At 40.0% G+C, this 14,340-nt stretch overlaps 1 protein-coding gene across 5 annotated transcripts in view; it reads left to right on the top strand.

Annotated features, from left to right (window-relative positions):
- The window catches only part of LRP2BP (LRP2 binding protein), a 62,458-nt gene that overhangs the window by 42,460 nt on the left and 5,658 nt on the right, over positions 1 to 14,340 (top strand). The gene's annotated exons all lie outside the window — the stretch shown is intronic.

Genomic DNA, 14,340 nt, shown 5'->3' with positions numbered 1-14,340 from the left:
GCTGGATTCTGTTTGCTAGTATTTTGTTGAGGATTTTTGCATCTATGTTCATCAGAGATATTGGCCTGTAGTTTTCTTTCTTTGTGATATCCTTGTCTGGTTTTGGTATCAGGGTGATGGTGGCCTCGTAGAATGAGTTTGGGAGTGTTCCTCCCTCTGCTATATTTTGGAAGAGTTTGAGAAGGATAGGTGTTAGCTCTTCTCTAAATGTTTGGTAGAATTCACCTGTGAAGCCATCTGGTCCTGGGCTTTAGTTTGTTGGAGGATTTTTAATCACAGTTTCAATTTCAGTGCTTGTGATTGGTCTGTTCATATTTTCTATTTCTTCCTGGTTCAGTCTTGGCAGGTTGTGCATTTCTAAGAATTTGACCATTTCTTCCAGGTTGTCCATTTTATTGGCATAGAGTTGCTTGTAGTAATCTCTCATGATCCTTTGTATTTCTGCAGTGTCAGTTGTTACTTCTCCTTTTGAATTTCTAATTCTGTTGATTTGAGTCTTCTCCCTTTTTTTCTTGATGAGTCCGGCTAATAGTTTATCAATTTTGTTTATCTTCCTCAAAGAACCAGCTTCTAGTTTTATTGATCTTTGCTATTGTTTCCTTCATTTCTTTTTCATTTATTTCTGATCTGATCTTTCCTTCTGCTAACTTTGGGGGGTTTTTGTTCTTTCTCTAATTGCTTTAGGTGTGCAAGGTTAGGTTGTTTATTCAAGATGTTTCTTCTTTCTTAAGGTGTGATTGTATTGCTATAAACTTCCCTCTTAGAACTGCATTTGCTGCATCCCATAGGTTTTGGGTCGTCGTGTCTCCATTGTCATTTGTTTCTAGGTATGTTTTGATTTCCTCTTTGAATTCATCAGTGATCACTTCGTTATTAAGTAGTGTATTGTTTAGCCTCCACGTGTTTGTATTTTTTACAGATCTTTTCCTGTAATTGATATCTAGTCTCATAGCGTGGTCGCAGAAGATACTTGATACAATTTCAATTTTCTTAAATTTACCAAGGCCTGATTTGTGACCCAGAATATGATCTATCCTGGAGAATGTTCCATGAGCACTTGAGAAAAATGTGTATTCTGTTAATTTTGGATTGAATGTCCTATAAATACCAATTAAGTCCATCTTGTTTAATGTATCATTTAAAGCTTGTGTTTCCTTATTTTTTTTCATTTTGGATGATCTGTCCATTGGTGAAAGTAGGGTGTTAAAGTCCCCTACTATGAATGTGTTACTGTCGATTTCCCCTTTTATGGCTGTTAGTATTTGCCTTATGTATTGAGGTGCTCCTATGTTGGGTGCATAAATATTTACAATTGTTATATCTTCTTCTTGGATCGATCCCTTGATCATTAGGTAGTGTCCTTTGTCTCTGGTAATAGTCTTTATTTTATTTTATTATTATTTTTTTAACATCTTTATTGGAGTATAATTGCTTTACAATGGTGTGTTATTTCTGCTTTATAACAAAGTGAATCAGTCATACATAAACATATGTTCCCATATGTCTTCCCTGTTGTGTCTCCCTCCCTCCCACCCTCCCTATCCCACCCCTCCAGGCTGTCACAAAGCACCGAGCCAATATCCCTGTGCCATGCGGCTGCTTCCCACTAGCTATCTACCTTACTACGTTTGTTAGTGTGTATATGCCCATGACTCTCTCTCGCCCTGTCACAGCTCACCCTTCCCCCTCCCCATAACCTCAAGTCCGTTCTCTAGGAGGTCTGTGTCTTTATTCCTGTTTTACCCCTAGGTTCTTCATGACATTTTTTTTTCTTAAATTCCATATATATGTGTTAGCATACGGTATTTGTCTTTTTCTTTCTGACTTACTTCACTCTGTATGACAGACTCTAGGTCTATCCACCTCATTACAAATAGTTCAATTTCGTTTCTTTTTATGGCTGAGTAATATTCCATTGTATATATGTGCCACATCTTCTTTATCCATTCATCCGATGACGGGCACTTAGGTTGTTTCCATCTCCGGGCTATTGTAAATAGAGCTGCAATGAACATTTTGGTACATGACTCTTTTTGAATTTTGGTTTTCTCAGGGTATATGCCCAGTAGTGGGATTGCTGGGTCATATGGTAGTTCTATTTGTAGTTTTTTAAGGAACCTCCATACTGTTCTCCATAGTGGCTGAACCAATTCACATTCCCACCAGCAGTGCAAGAGTGTTCCCTTTTCTCCACACCCTCTCCAGCATTTATTGTTTCTAGATTTTTTGATGATGGCCATTCTGACTGGTGTGAGATGATATCTCATTGTAGTTTTGATTTGCATTTCTCTAATGATTAATGATGTTGAGCATTCTTTCATGTGTTTGTTGGCAGTCTGTATATCTTCTTTGGAGAAATGTCTATTTAGGTCTTCTGCCCATTTTTGGATTGGGTTGTTTGTTTTCTTGTTATTGAGCTGCATGAGCTGCTTGTAAATTTTGGAGATTAATCCTTTGTCGGTTGCTTCATTTGCAAATATTTTCTCCCATTCTGAGGGTTGTCTTTTGGTCTTGTTTATGGTTTCCTTTGCTGTGCAAAAGCTTTGGAGTTTCATTAGGTCCCATTTGTTTATTTTTGTTTTTATTTCCATTACTCTAGGAGGTGGGTCAGAAAGGATCTTGCTGTGATTTATGTCATACAGTGTTCTGCCTATGTTTTCCTCTAAGAGTTTGATAGTTTCTGGCCTTACATTTAGGTCTTTAATCCATTTTGAGCTTATTTTTGTGTATGGTGTTAGGGAGTGATCTAATCTCATACTTTTACATGTACCTGTCCAGTTTTCCCAGCACCACTTATTGAAGAGGCTGTCCTTTCTCCATTGTACATTACTGCCACCTTTATCAAAGATAAGGTGTCCATATGTGCATGGGTTTATCTCTGGGCTTTCTATCCTGTTCCATTGATCTATCTTTCTGTTTTTGTGCCAGTACCATACCGTCTTGATAACTGTAGCTTTGTAGTATAGTCTGAAGTCAGGGAGCCTGATTCCTCCAGTTCCTTCTTTCGTTCTCAAGATTGCTTTGGCTATTCGGGGTCTTTTGTGTTTCCATACAAATTGTGAAATTTTTTGTTCTAGTTCTGTGAAAAATGCCAGTGGTAGTTTGATAGGGATTGCATTGAATCTATAGATTGCTTTGGGTAGTAGAGTCATTTTCACAATGTTGATTCTTCCAATCCAAGAACATGGTATAGCTCTCCATCTATTTGTATCATCTTTAATTTCTTTCATCAGTGTCTTATAATTTTCTGCATACAGGTCTTTTGTCTCCTTAGGTAGGTTTATTCCTAGATATTTTATTCTTTTTGTTGCAATGGTAAATGGGAGTGTTTTCTTGATTTCACTTTCAGATTTTTCATCATTAGTATATAGGAATGCCATCTTTACTATCTGTGCATTAATTTTGTATCCTGCCACTTTACCAAATTCATTCATTAGCTCTAGTAGTTTTCTGGTAGCATCTTTAGGGTTCTCTATGTATAGGATCATGTCATCTGCAAACAGTGACAGCTTTACTTCTTCTTTTCCGATTTGGATTCCTTTTATTTCCTTTTCTTCTCTGATTGCTGTGGCTAAAACTTCCAAAACTATGTTGAATAAGAGTGGTGAGAGTGGGCAACCTTGTCTTGTTCCTGATCTTAGTGGAAATGCTTTCAGTTTTTCACCATTGAGGATGATGTTTGCTGTGGGCTTGTCATATATGGCCTTTATTATGTTGAGGAAAGTTCCCTCTATGCCTACTTTCTGCAGGGTTTTTATCATAAATCGGTGTTGAATTTTGTCAAAAGCTTTCTCTGCATCTATTGAGATGATCATATGGTTTTTCTCCTTCAATTTGTTAATATGGTTTATCACATTGATAGATTTGCGTATATTGAAGAATCCTTGCATTCCTGGAATAAACCCCACTTGATCATGGTGTATGATCCTTTTAATGTGCTGTTGGATTCTGTTTGCTAGCATTTTGTTGAGGATTTTTGCATCTATGTTCATCAGTGATATTGGCCTGTAGTTTTCTTTCTTTGTGATATCCTTGTCTGGTTTTGGTATCAGGGTGATGGTGGCCTCGTAGAATGAGTTTGGGAGTGTTCCTCCCTCTGCTATATTTTGGAAGAGTTTGAGAAGGATAGGTGTTAGCTCTTCTCTAAATGTTTGGTAGAATTCACCTGTGAAGCCATCTGGTCCTGGGCTTTAGTTTGTTGGAGGATTTTTAATCACAGTTTCAATTTCAGTGCTTGTGATTGGTCTGTTCATATTTTCTATTTCTTCCTGATTCAGTCTTGGCAGGTTGTGCATTTCTAAGAATTTGACCATTTCTTCCAGGTTGTCCATTTTATTGGCATAGAGTTGCTTGTAGTAATCTCTCATGATCCTTTGTATTTCTGCAGTGTCAGTTGTTACTTCTCCTTTTGAATTTCTAATTCTGTTGATTTGAGTCTTCTCCCTTTTTTTCTTGATGAGTCTGGCTAATAGTTTATCAATTTTGTTTATCTTCCTCAAAGAACCAGCTTCTAGTTTTATTGATCTTTGCTATTGTTTCCTTCATTTCTTTTTCATTTATTTCTGATCTGATCTTTCCTTCTGCTAACTTTGGGGGGTTTTTGTTCTTTCTCTAATTGCTTTAGGTGTGCAAGGTTAGGTTGTTTATTCAAGATGTTTCTTCTTTCTTAAGGTGTGATTGTATTGCTATAAACTTCCCTCTTAGAACTGCATTTGCTGCATCCCATAGGTTTTGGGTCGTCGTGTCTCCATTGTCATTTGTTTCTAGGTATGTTTTGATTTCCTCTTTGAATTCATCAGTGATCACTTCGTTATTAAGTAGTGTATTGTTTAGCCTCCACGTGTTTGTATTTTTTACAGATCTTTTCCTGTAATTGATATCTAGTCTCATAGCGTGGTTGCAGAAGATACTTGATACAATTTCAATTTTCTTAAATTTACCAAGGCCTGATTTGTGACCCAGAATATGATCTATCCTGGAGAATGTTCCATGAGCACTTGAGAAAAATGTGTATTCTGTTAATTTTGGATTGAATGTCCTATAAATACCAATTAAGTCCATCTTGTTTAATGTATCATTTAAAGCTTGTGTTTCCTTATTTTTTTTCATTTTGGATGATCTGTCCATTGGTGAAAGTAGGGTGTTAAAGTCCCCTACTATGAATGTGTTACTGTCGATTTCCCCTTTTATGGCTGTTAGTATTTGCCTTATGTATTCAGGTGCTCTGATGTTGGGTGCATAAATATTTACAATTGTTATATCTTCTTCTTGGATCGATCCCTTGATCATTAGGTAGTGTCCTTTGTCTCTGGTAATAGTCTTTATTTTAAACTCTATTTTGTCTGATATGAGAACTGCTACTCCAGCTTTCTTTTGGTTTCCATTTGCATGGAATATCTTTTTCCATCCCTTCACTTTCCGTCTGTATGTGTCCCTAGGTCTGAAGTGGGTCTCTTGTAGACAGCATATATATAGGTCTTGTTTTTGTATCCATTCAGCCAGTCTGTGTCTTTTGGTGGGAGCATTTAATCCATTTACATTTAAAGTAATTATCGATATATGTTCCTATTCCCATTTTCTTAATTGTTTTGGGTTTGTTATTGTAGGTCTTTTCCTTGTCTTGTATTTCTTGCCTAGAGAAGTTCCTTTAGCATTTTTTGTAGAGCTGGTTTGCTGGTGCTGAACTCTCTCAGCTTTTGCTTGTCTGTAAAGGTTTTAATTTCTCCATCAAATCTGAATGAGATCCTTGCTGGGTAGAGTAATCTTGGTTGTAGGTTTTTCTCCATCATCACTTTAAATATGTCCTGCCAGTCCCTTCTGGCTTGCAGAGTTTCTGCTGAAAGATCAGCTGTTAACCTTGTGGGGATTCCCTTGTGTGTTATTTGTTTGTTTTTCCCTTGCTGCTTTTAATACGTTTTCTTTGTATTTAATTTTTTAACAGTTTGATTAGTATGTGTCTTGGCGTGTTTCTCCCTGGATTTATCCTGTATGGGACTCTCTGTGCTTCCTGGAGTTGATTAACTATTTCCTTTCCCATATTAGGGAAGTTTTCAACTATAATCTCTTCAAATATTTTCTCAGTCCCTTTCTTTTTCTCTTCTTCTTCTGGGACCCCTATAATTTGAATGTTCGTGTGTTTAATGTTGTCCCAGAGGTCTCTGAGACTGTCCTCAGTTCTTTTCATTCTTTTTTCTTTATTCTGCTCTGCAGTAGTTATTTCCACTATTTTATCTTCCAGGTCACTTATCTATTCTTCTGCCTCAGTTATTCTGCTATTGAACCCTTCTAGAGTATTTTTAATTTCATTTATTGTGGTGTTCATCGTTTCTTCTTTCCTCTTTAGTTCTTCTAGGTCCTTGTTAAATGTTTCTTGCATTTTCTCTATTCTAGTTCCAAGATTTTGGATCATCTTTACTATCATTATTCTGAATTGTTTTTCAGGTAGACTGCCTATTTCCTCTTCATTTGTTAGGTCTGATGGGTTTTGATCTTGCTCCTTCATCTGCAGTGTTTTTTTCTGTCTTCTCATTTTGCTTATCTTACTGTGTTTGGGGTCTCCTTTTTGCAGGCTGCAGGTTTGTAGTTCCCGTTGTTTTTGGTGTCTGTCGCCAGTGGTTAAAGTTGGTTCAGTGGGTTGTGTAGGCTTCCTGGTGGAGGGGACTAGTGCCTGTTTTCTGGTGGATGAGGCTGGATCTTGTCTTTCTGGTGGGCAGGTCCACGTCAGGTGGTGTGTTTTGGGGTGTCTGTGGCCTTATCATTTTAGGCAGCCTTTCTGCTAATGGGTGGGGCTGTGTTCCTGTCTTGCTAGTTGTTTGTCATAGGGTGTCCAGCACTGTAGCTTGCTGGTCATTGAGTGAAGCTGGGTGTTGGTGTTGAGATGGAGATCTCTGCGAGATTCTTGCTCTTTGATATTACGTGGAGCTGGGAGGTCTCTTGTGGACCAGTGTTCTGAAGTTGGCTCTCCCACCTCAGAGGCACAGCACTGACTCCTGGCTGTAGCACCAAGAGCCTTTCATCCACATGGCTCAGAATAAAAGGGAGAAAAAGTAAAAAGAAATAAAGAGGATAAAATAAAATAAAGTATGATAAAATAAAGTTATTAAAAGATAAAAAAATAATTAAGAAAAAAATTTTAAGTAAAAAAAAAAGACGGACACAACCCTAGGACAAATGGTGAAAGCAAAGCTGTACAGACAGAATCTCACACAGAAGCATACACATACACACTCACAAAAAGAGGAAAAGGGGGAAAAATAATGTCTTGCTCTCAAAGTCCACCTCCTCAATTTGGGATGATGTCTATTCAGGTATTCCACAGATGCAGGTACATCATGTTGATTGTGGAGGTTTAATCCACTGCTCCTGAGGCTGCTGGGAGAAATTTCCGTTTCTTTTCTTTGTTCGCACAGCTCCCGGGGGTTCAGTTTAGGATTTGGCCCCGCAACTGCGTGTAGGTTGCTGGAGGGCGTCTGTTCTTCGCTCAGACAGGACGGGGTTAAAGGAACCGCTGATTCGGGGGCTCTGGCTCACTCAGGCTGGGGGGAGGGAGGGGTACGGATGCAGGGCAAGCCTGTGGCGGCAGGAGCCAGCATGACGTTGCACCAGCCTGAGACGCACCGTGCATTTTCCTGGAGAAGTTGTCCCTGGATCACGGGACCCTGGTAGTGGCAGGCTGCACAGGCTCCCCGGAAGGGAGGTGTGGATAGTGACCTGTGCTCGCACACAGGATTCTTGGTGGCGGCAGCAGCGGCCTTAGCGTCTCATGTCTGTCTCTGGGGTCCGTGCTTTTAGCCCCGGCTCGCACCCGTCTCTGGAGCTCCTTTAAGCAGGTCTCTTAATCCCCTCTCCTCGCGCACCAGGAAACAAAGAGGGAAGAAAAAGTCTCTTGCCTCTTCGGCAGGTCCAGACTTTTCCCCGGACTCCTCCCGGCCAGCCGTGGTGCACTAATCCCCTGCAGGCCGTGTTCACGCCGCCAACCCCAGTCGTCTCCCTGGGATCCGACCGAAGCCTGAGCTGCAGCTCCCAGCCCCCACCCACCGCAGCGGGTGAGCAGACAAGCCTCTCGGGCTGGTGAGTGCTGGTCGGCCCCGATCCTCTGTGCGGGAATCTCCCCGCTTTGCCCTCCGCACCCCTGTTGCTGTGCTCTCCTCCGTGGCTCCGGAGTTTCCTCCCTCTGCCACCCACAGTCTCTGCCTGCAAAGGGGCTTCTAGTGTGTGGAAACCTTTCCTCTTTCACAGCTACCTCCCAGAGGTGCAGGTCACGTCCCTATTCTTTGTCTCCGTTTTTTCTTTTTACTTCTGCCCTACCCAGGTACGTGGGGACTTTCTTGCCTTTTGGGAGGTCTGAGGTCTTCTGCCAGCGTTCAGTAGGTGTTCTGTAGGAGTTGTTCCCTTGTAGATGTATTTGTGGGGAGAAAGGTGATCTCCACATCTTACTCTTCTGCTATCTTCCCCCATCCTCCCCTTGTAGATTTTTTTTTTTTTTTGGCGGTATGCTGGCCTCTCACTGCTGTGGCCTCTTCTGTTGCGGAGTACAGGCTCCAGATGCGCAGGCTCAGTGCCCAGGGCTCACGGGCCTAGCCGCTCTGCGGCATGTGGGATCTTCCCGGACCGGGGCACGAACCCGTGTCCCCTGCATTGGCAGATGGACTCTCAACCACTGCACCACCAGGGAAGCCCCTCTTGTAGACTTTTTAATGATGGCCATTCTGACGGATGTTAGGTGATACCTCACTGTAATTTTGACTTGCATTTCTCTAATCAGCGACATTGAGCATCTTTTCATGTGCTTTTTGGCCATCTGTCTTAGATTTTCTGCCCATTTTTTGATTGGGTTTTTAAAAATATATTGAGCTGCATGAGCACAATTATTTTGCATTGGCTTGGCCAAAAAGTTCATTTGGGTTTTCCCATAACATCTTATGGAAAAACCAAAATGAACTTTTTTGCCAACCCAATATATTTTGGAGTTTACAAATGATGCAACCAACAAGGGATTAAATATTCTTTCTGTGGGTTGTCTTTCCATTTTGTTTATGGTTTCCTTTGCTGTGCGAAAGCTTTTAAGTTTAATTAGGGTTCCATTTATTTTTGTTTGTATTTTCATTACTGTAGGAGGTGGAACCAAAAAGATACTGTGATTTATGTCAAAGAGTGTTCTGCCTATGTTTTCCTCTATGACTTTTATAGTATCTAGTCTTACATTTAGGTCCTTAATCCATTTTGAGTTTATTTTTGTGTATGATGTTAGAGAATGTTCTAATTTTATTCTTTTACACGTAGCTGTCCAGTTTCCCCAGTACCACTTATTGAAGAGACTGTCTTTTCTCTATTGTATATTCTTACCTTCTTTGTTGTAAATTAATTGACCATAGGTGCGTGGGTTTACTTCTGGGCTTTCTATCCTGTTCCACTGATCTGCAAGTCCGTCTTTGTGCCAGTACCATACTGCAGCTTTATACTATAGTCTGAAGTCAGGGAGACTGATTCCTCCAGCTCCGTTTTTCTTTCTCAAGATTGCTTTGGCTTTTTGGAGTCTTTTGGGTTTCCATAAAAATTTAAAAATTTTTTGTTCTAGCTCTGTGAAAAATGCCATTGGTAATTTGATAGGGATTGCATTGAATCTGTAGATTGGCTTGGGCAGTATAATCATTTTGACAATATTCTTTCAATCCAAAAACATGATATATCTTTCCATCTGTTTGTGTCATCTGATTTCTTTCATCAGTGTCTTACAGTTTTTGGAGTATAGGTCTTTTGCCTCCTTAGCTAGGTTATTTCTGGGTATTTTATTCTTTTTGATGCAATGGTAAATGGGATTGTTTCCTTAATTTCTCTTTCTGATCTTTCATTGTTAGTGTGTAGGAATTCAAGAGATTTCTCTGTATTAATTTTGTATCCTGCAACTTTACCAAATTCATTGATGAGCTCTAGTAGTTTTCTTGTAGCATCTTTAGGATTTTCTACGTATAGTATCATGTCATCTGCAAACAGTGACAGTTTTACTTCTTTTCCAATTTGGATTCCTTTTATTTCTTTTTCTTCTCTGATTGCTGTGGCTAGGACTTCCAAAACTGTTGAATAATAGTGGCAAGAGTGGACATCCTTGTCTTGTTCTTGATCTTAGAGGGAATGCTTTCAGCTTTTCACTAGTAAGATGTTAGCTGTGGGTTTGTCATATATGGCCTTCATTATGTTGAGGTAGTTTCCCTCTATGCCCACTTTCTGAACAGGTTTTATCATAAATGGGTGTTGAATTTTGTCAAAAGCTTTTTCTGCATCTATTAAAATGATCATGTGGTTTTTATTCAATTTATTAACATGGTGTATCACATTGATTTGCATATATTGAAAAATCCTTGCATCCCTGGGATAAATCCCACTTGATTATGATGTATGATCCTTTTAATGTGTTGTTGGATTTGGTTTCCTAGTATTTTGTTGAGGATTTTTGCATCTATGTTCATTGGTGATATTGGCCCGTAATTTTCTCATCTTGTGGTATCTTTGTCTGGTTTTGGTATCAGGGTGATGGTGGCCTCATAAAATGAGTTTGAGAGTATTCCTTCCTCTGAAATTTTTTGAAATAGTTTCAGAAGGATAGGTGCTAACTTCTCTAAATGTTTGATAGTATTTGCCTGTGAAAACATCTGGTCCTGGATTTTTATTTGTTGGGGGTTTTTTAATCAGTTTCAATTTCAGTACTTGTAATTGGTCTGTTCATATTTTTTATTTCTTCCTGGTTTAGTTTTGAGAGATTGTATCTTCCTAAGAAATTGTTCATTTCTTCTAGGTTGCCATTTTATTGGCATAAAGTTGCTTGTAGTAAGTAGTTTCTTATGATCCTATGTATTTCTGTGGTGCCAGTTGTAACTTCTCCTTTTTAATTTCTAATTTTATTGATTTGAGCCCTTTCTCTTTTTTCCTTGATGAGTCTGGCGAAAGGCTTATCAGTGTTTATCTTTTCAAAGAACCAGCTTTCAGTTTCATTGATCTTTTCTCTTGTTCATTTCTACTTCGTTTAGTTTTGATCTGATCTTTATGATTTCTTTCCTTCTGCTAACTTTGGGTTTTGTTTGTTTTTGTTCTCTAGTTGCTTTAGGTGTAAGGTTAGGTTGTTTATTGGGGATTTTTCTTGTTTCCTGAGGTAAGACTATATTGCTATAAACTTCCCTCTTAGACCTGCTTTTGCTGAGTCCCATAGGGTTGAATCATTGTTTTCATTTGTCTCTAGGTATTTTTTTATTTCCTTTTTGATTTCTTCAGTGATTCATTGGTTGTTTAGTAGCATATTGTTTAGCCTCCACGTGTTTGTGCTTTTTACAGTTTAATTCTTGTAGTTGATTTCTAATCTCATAGCATTGTGGTCAGAAAAGATTCTTGATATGATTTCAATTAAATTTACTGAGGCTCGCTTTATGGCTCAGCATGTGATCTATCCTGGATAATTTCCCATGTGCACTTGAAAATAATGTGGGTTCTGCTGCTTTCAGATGGATTGTTCTGTAAATATCAACTAAGTTCATCTGGTTTAATGCATCATTTAAAGCCTGTGTTTCCTTACTGATTTTCTGTCTGGGTGATCTGTCCATTGAGGTAAGTGGCGTGTTAAAGTCTCCCAGTATTATTGTTACCATCAATTTCTCCTTTTATGGATGTTAGTAGTTGCCTTACATATTGAAGTGCTCCTATGTTGGGGGCATATATAATTTTTATGTCTTCTTGGATTGATCCCTTGATCATTATGTAGTATCCTTCTTTGTCTCTTTATTTTAAAATCGATTTTGTCTGAGATGAGAATTGCTACTCCAGCTTTCTTTTGCTTTCCATTTGCATGGAATATCTTTTTCCATCCCCTCACTTTCAGTTTGTATGTGTCCCTAGATATGAAATGGGTCTCTTGTAGAGAGCATATATATGGGTCTTTTGTATCCATTCAGCCAGTCTGTGTGTTTTGGTTGGAGCATTGAATCCATTTACATTTAAGGTAATGACTGATATGTATGTTCTTATTGCCATTTTGTTAATTGTTTTGGATTTGTTTCTGTAGGTCTTTTTTCTTCCGTTCCTCTTTTGTTCCCTTCTCTTGTGATTTGATGACTACTTTAGTGTTGTGTTTGGATTTTTTTCTTTTTGCATGTTTATCTATTGTACATTTTTGGTTTGCAGTTACCATGAGGTTTTGATATAGCAGGCTATATATATACAAGATTGTTTTAAGTTGCTGGTCTCTTAATTTCAAATGCATTTCCAATACCCTGCATTTGTACTGTCCTCATGATTGCTGGTTTCGATATGTTTGTGTGTGGATAATTTCCCATGTTTACTGTATGTTTGCCTTTACTGATGAGGCTTCCCATTTGTAATTTTCTTGTTTCTAGTCGTGGGCTTTTCTTTTCCACCTCGAGAAGCTCCTGGAGTATTTGCTGTAAAGCTGGTTTGGTGGTGCTAAATTCTCTTAGCTTTTGCTTGTCTGTAAAGCTCAACAAGAGCCTTGCTGGGTATTCTTGGTTGTAGGTTTTTCCCTTTCATCACTTTAAATATATTGTGCCACTCCCTTCTGGCCTGCAGTTTCTGCTAAAAAACCAGCTGATAACTGTATAGGGATTCCCTTGTATGTTATTTGTTGCTTTTCCCTTGTTGCTTTTAATATTTTGTCTTTACCTTTTGTCAGTTTGATTAATGTGTGTCAGCATTTTCCTCCTTGGGTTTATCCTGTATGGGACTCTCTGCACTTCCTGGACTTGGGTGACTGTTTCCTTTCCCATGTTAGGGAAGTTTTCAGCTATTATCTCTTCAAATATTTCCTCAGGCCCTTTCTCTCTCTCTTATCCTTCTGTGGCCCCTGTAATGCAAATGTTGGTGTGTTTAATGTTGTCCCAGAGGTCTCTTAGACTGTCCTGCTTTCTTTTTATTCTTTTTTCTTCATTCTGTTCCGGGGCAGTGATTTCCACCACTCTGTCTTCCTGCTCACTTATCTGTTCTTCTGCCTCAGTTATTCTGCTATTCCTTCTAGTGTATTTTTCATTTCAGTTATTGTATTGTCCATAGCTTCTTGGTCTGTGCCTCCATTCTTTTTCTGAGACCTTGGATCATCTTTACTTCATTACTCTGAATTCTTTTTCAGGTAGGTTGCCTATCTCCACTTTACTTAGTTCTTCTGGGGTTTTATCTTGTTCCTTCCTCTGGAACATATTCCTCTGCCATCTCATTTTATCGAACTTTCTGTGTTTGCTGTCCTGCAGGCTACAGGATTGTAGCTCCTCTTGCTTGTAGTGTCTGCCCCCCTCGTGAGTGACGCTGATCTAACAGGCTTGTGCAGGCTTCCTGGTGGGAGGGACTGATGTCTCCTCAGTGGTGGGTGGAGCTGGGTCTTGTTCCTTTGATGGGCAGGGGTGTATTGAGGTGGCTGTGGGCTCAGGAAGACTTTAAGCAACCTGTCTGCTGATGGGTGGGGCTGTGCTCCTGCCCTGTTGGTAGTTTGGCCTGAGGCTTCCCAGCACTGCAGCCTTGGGCTGTTGCGTGGGGCCAGGTCTTGGCGTTGCAATGGCAGCCTCCAGGACACCTCACGCTGATGAGTACTCCCCAGTACCTCTGCCACCAGTGTCCTTGTCCCCATGGTGAGCCACAGCTGCCCTCCACCTCCCCCAGGAGACCCTCCAAGACCAGCAGGTAAGTCTGGCCTAGGCTTCTATTAAGTCACGCCTTTTTCCCCTGGGTCCTGGTGCACATGAGATCTTGTGTGCACCCTCCAAGAGTGGTGTTTCTGTTTCCCCCAGTCCTCTGGAGCTCCTGCAATCAAGTCCCGCTGGCCTTCAAAGCCAAATGCTCTGGGGGCTCCTCCTCCCGATGCCAGACCACTGGAGCCTGACATGGGGGCTCAGAACTCTCAGTCCTATGGGAGAACCTCACAATATAATTATTTTCCAGTTTGTCAGTCACCTACCCAGTGGATATGGGATTTGATTGTATCGTGAATACAACCCTCCTACCGTCTTGTTATGGCTTCTTTGTTTTTCAAAGTAGACTATCTTTTTTGGTAGGTTCTAGTCCTTTTTTTGTCAGTGCTTTTCAGCAGTTACTTGCGAGTTTGGTGTTTTTGTGAGATGAGGTGAGCTCAGGTCCTTCTAGTCTGCCATGTTATCCTCATCCCCTATATATACTAATTTGTACATGATTATGGGGACTGCAAAGACTGACTGTCATCTGCAAGCTGGGAGACTCAGAAAAGCTGGTGGTTTAGTTCCAGTCTGAGTCTGAAGGCCTGAGAACCAGGAGAACCAATGGTGTAAGTCCCATTCTTTTTCCTTTTGTGCTTATTCTAGTTTGACTAGCTCATAG

The sequence above is a fragment of the Tursiops truncatus genome, chromosome 21, assembly GCF_011762595.2.
Source record: "Tursiops truncatus isolate mTurTru1 chromosome 21, mTurTru1.mat.Y, whole genome shotgun sequence".
Classification (NCBI taxonomy): domain Eukaryota; kingdom Metazoa; phylum Chordata; class Mammalia; order Artiodactyla; family Delphinidae; genus Tursiops; species Tursiops truncatus.
Note: the sequence above shows the minus strand (reverse complement) of the source record. Positions and strands in the feature narration are given on the sequence as shown.